The sequence below is a fragment of the Schistocerca cancellata genome, chromosome 5 (genome assembly GCF_023864275.1).
Source record: "Schistocerca cancellata isolate TAMUIC-IGC-003103 chromosome 5, iqSchCanc2.1, whole genome shotgun sequence".
NCBI classification, from domain to species: domain Eukaryota; kingdom Metazoa; phylum Arthropoda; class Insecta; order Orthoptera; family Acrididae; genus Schistocerca; species Schistocerca cancellata.
The window spans coordinates 414601861-414606572 of NC_064630.1; positions in this window are offsets into that span (position 1 = coordinate 414601861).

Below are 4712 nucleotides of genomic sequence, written 5' to 3' on the forward strand. Positions count from 1 at the left end.
ACATGACAGGAAAATGGCCAAAGGACTTTACAGAAAGTATCTTAATGCCTATAGAATAGAAAAAGAACAGCAAAAAGTGTGAGGAACATAGAACAGTGAGCCTGATATCGCATGCAGCCAAAGTCTTGCAGAGGACGCTCAACAGAAGGCTATATGGAAAGCTGACTTCCGTAATTGGAGATGAACAATTTGGTTTCAGGCGAGGAATGGGAACTAGAGATGCCATTGGGCTACTGAGAGTGATAGGGGAGAGGTACATCGAGAGGAAAAGGAAGTTGTATGTTGTGTTCATTTATCTGGAGAAGGTTTTTGACTGTGTCAGATGGGACGAACTGATGGAAATCGTAAGGAAACATGGAGTTGACTGGAGGGATAGACGGCTAATCAGAAATTTTGAACCAGAGAGCAAGAGTAAGAACAGGAGGTGTGATGAGTGAAGAAACTGAACTGGGAAGCGGTGTAAGACAAGGTTGTTGTTTATCACCAACACTGTTCAATATATATCTGGAGGAAATTATTAGTGAAAGTTTTGATGGAAGGAGAGGAATTTGTATAGGGCGTCGGAGAGTGGAGTGTTCAAGATTTGCAGACGACATGGATGTGATGGCAAAGAGTGCAAGAGAGATGGAACCAATGTTAGATGATCTAAACACAAAATTAGAAGAATATGGAATGAAGATTAACCAGAAAAAAACGAAAACATGGTGATTGGAGGAAAGGGGAGAAAATGCCGTATCAAAATAGGGGGAGAGGAAATAGAGCAAGTGAACAACTTCAATTACTTGGGAAGTGTAATGATGGATGATATGTATTACTCAACAGAAATTAGGAAAAGAATTGCAATGGCAAAAGAAAGATTCAAGAGGAAACAGAAATTACTTTATGGACCACTAAACAAAGATCTGAGGAAAAGACTTGCCAAATGTTACATCTGGAGCGTTGCACTATATGGTGCGGAGACCTGGACATTGAGGAAGGAAGATGAAAGAAGATTGGAGGCACTAGAGATGTGGATATGGAGAAGAATGGAAAAAGTGAAATGGGAAGACCGAGTAAGGAATGAAGAAGTATTAAGAAGAGTTGGAGAAGAAAGAAACGTGCTAAAAATCATCAGAAAGAGAAAACGAAACTGGGTTGGACATTGTTTTAGGAGGGACTGTTTATTGCTGTTTATTGAAGGAAGGAATAGAAGGAATGGTGGAGGGAAAAAAGGGGAAGAGGAAAAAGAAGATATCAAATGCTGGACAATACAAAGGAGCAAATATTCAGAAATGAAATTACTGGTTATGGACAGACAAAAGTGGATGAGGCTTAACCCATGACAAGACCTGGCGTATGGCAGAATACCATACTAGTAGTACTACTTCTGAGGTAGGGGAATATTTCTGTACGCCTCTTGATCTCTCTTATTCTCACAAGCCCTACGCGATATATATGATGATGCCATCAGTCAGACTGGTCGCACGTATTTGCCTCCGAGTGACCCTTTTCTGCTTAGTCAGCTCAAAATATGCCTTAAGGGAAGACATAATCGTATGACGATCTCCTCGCTGTAAACGAGTATTACGTCGGGTTCAAAAATAATTTCTGTTCTGAGGGGGAACCCAACTGAATTGGGCTGATTGGAATTTATGTTGTGTTGTGAAACAATGTTGCCTTAGTAGTTTACTGAACTTAAAAAACTAAATTCATACTGTTAACATCGGAGGTCACCAAAAGAGAGCGCTTCGAAAATTTCGTCGTAAATCGTGCACTGCGCCATGAATGTGTTAAAGGTGGTAAATTTCTGAAATGAGCAAGTTATTTGACTGCGCTTGATAGTTTGCTCATGGGAAACGAAGAATTTATGCTGTCATCGCAGTTCTACCCTACAAACTGAGGGAAATGGGAAATTATTTTACAGTAAACAGCGAGTGATAATTTCTACGCGACATCCACAGCCTGAAGTAGGACTCTGTCCATTATCTCGCCACGTGAAAGAATCGTAACTCTATATTGAATGGCGAAGAGAATATTCTCCAATGTCTGATAAAGTTTTGACTCATGCATGCTGAGAACATATGCCCACAACATACCTTTTCGGCTATATTCAGAGTATGATGTATTAGGTTGTTGTAGCCGATTCTATCGCAATGTATGTCCAGAGTCTGTGGTTATAGACAAAATTAGTGCCGTTCTTTATCATTATCAGATTTTTTTCCCGCTTACATGGTTTTTTCCGGAGACATTCCAAAATTTTGAACTGAGAAAAAGTTGTTGCCCGAATAGATGTCTCATTTTTCGCACCTAGTCGCATTAGCCTACTTTCAGTATTTACATTAATGTTCACGTTATTTAACCATTCGAGCTTATAGGTACATATCGGTAAAATAACTCTTGATGTTTTGTTTCCTGTAACGTTCTCACCATACACTGCTTCCCCCCGGCTGTCTCCGACAAGCTGATTAGAATTAACCATGATCTAGCACGCACAGTTGTTCTCAGTGGAATGTTTCGTAAAATAGAGAAATGCGCCAAAAGTGAGGCCAAATTGTACATCCAAGTTTCGGCCCTGCAAGGCTGTTTTTATAAAGAAATATGGCGCGAAACTGCTGCAGCCTAACAATTAGTGCATGTCACGGTTGAATTTGCCAAAATTGATCTTTGCTATATTTCTGTGCTATTCGTTTGTCGTGCTGTTGTATGCCGTTGAAATTACTACATAGTTACATATTTAAAACGCTCTACTTGTCTAATTACTCCAGCATTTAGAATTACGAGTCTCGAACGGTAGATATACGAAATGCAAGTAAAATATTCTGGGGTTTTGGGTCTTGTGATTTTCTTCTATCTACTTCGCGAAGGAGGATCATCACGCGCTTTCACAACGTATAAATATATGAATATGAATAAATATATGGATAGAGAGCGGACTAGGAAGACTGGAGACCCGTCCAAACTTCTTAAAGGAAGTCATTTTCCTTCGTAGGGTGTTCCTTTACTGTAAAATAAATATTGTTTCATTATTTAGTAAGCAGCTACTTTCGCCCGTTTGTGCGTTATCAAGTTACAACACATTTTAAAAAATGAGTGTACAGCATAGTATGATGCTCGCAGCGCTGTAGGGAAAAAAGCAACTTCTGATGATGTTTTTAATCAAAACAGACATGCAGGCCAATGCAAGCCATTTATGAAATATTCACTTTGGCCACGGTATGTGGGACAACCTGTGACCGCCCACACACCATCATGATTACAGACACAGTGACTGTCAATATATTGCGTAGCTAATATGTCGGCGCTCGACAATGTGTATGTGTATTCCGACTGAGTTGCTTGCCTAACAGAAAACAAGCAGAAGTCCGAAAAAACTTTCTGTGAACATTTCTGTGGCCCAGGGACTATCAGCGTAGTTTCGTAAACCATATTTCGTTACACATTAAACAAGTGAATTATATAATTTATCGTGTACAAGTGCTTTATTCTATTTATTTCTCTACTGTAAACTGTAGCAAAGGGAATCGCACTATTATTCTGATTGTTAGCTTTCATGATCCTATGTCTATGCTGTGACAACTACTGCAAGAAAAATAAACATGTGTGCTCACTAGGTAGCTGACCTGATATTTTCAGTCCCGAGAACTGCTACAGGTAAAATAAACATTTCTGCTTTCTGTCATGACGCTATGACGAAGTTTCCTGTGCTGTTGTGAACAGCGATGTACGTGACATTTCTTCGAACTGCCACATGGTGCTTTACATACACCTTCCAGCCCATCCCACTTTCTAACCCCGTGTCATTTACGTTTTGCACTTCTTTGCGGAAATTCGTTCCGAGCGAACTGATTAATTATTGTCGGTCTCGGTAGGAACTGACGTGTATTGCGCAATACCACCCTTACATGGTACAACATATTGTCCAGTCTACTGAACTCATATCAATATTTTTTAAGCTCTGCAGTCTTCTTTTATATATTGCAAAAAACGTCAACACCGATCTCAGACAGTTAATATTATCATGCCACGCTCAATGCTCTGCAGTAAATATTGAACCTGTGACGGTTCCTTAAAGGCGACGTTGGTGCCGGTGTAGTGATGCCAACTTGTGTACGGAACTAGACCGTGAATTTACTGCGTGGATATGCACTGAACTGTACTTTACGACTTCGTGGCCGCGTCTTTCAGTTAGTGGGTAACTAATTGACGGCCTGGCGTCGCGCGCTTACTTGTCTATCCCAGTCGTTATGTAGGAAAGCCATAGAGAAAACTTTGGATTCGACGTGAGTTTCAGTAAAATTATTTCGGCAGTGTTTACATGTCCTCCACTTCCCTCCTCTACCCTGCCCCGCGCGGCTCACCTTGCCCGAGGTTCGAGGCCTCCCTCGGGCGTGGGTGTGTATGTTGTCCTCAGCGTAAGTTAGTTTAAGTTAGAGTAAGTTAGGGACCGATGACCTCAGCAGTTTGGTCCCATAAGACCTTACTACAAATTTCCAATTTTTCTACCCTGCCAGAAGAGGTGAAATGTCATCGCGGCTGACACCAATTAGACAACGATCTAGAGACTAAAGTATTACACTATAATACCAGTCAGATGACCTCGCAGAGGAGCTAAAATATCGCAACTACAGATTTAAGTTTTATAATACCAGCAGCAGCAGCAAAATTTTTATTCAGTAGTAAAGCTAATTGCAATCTTTGCCACGTAGTGGTGTGTATAAGCATAGCGGTCAGGC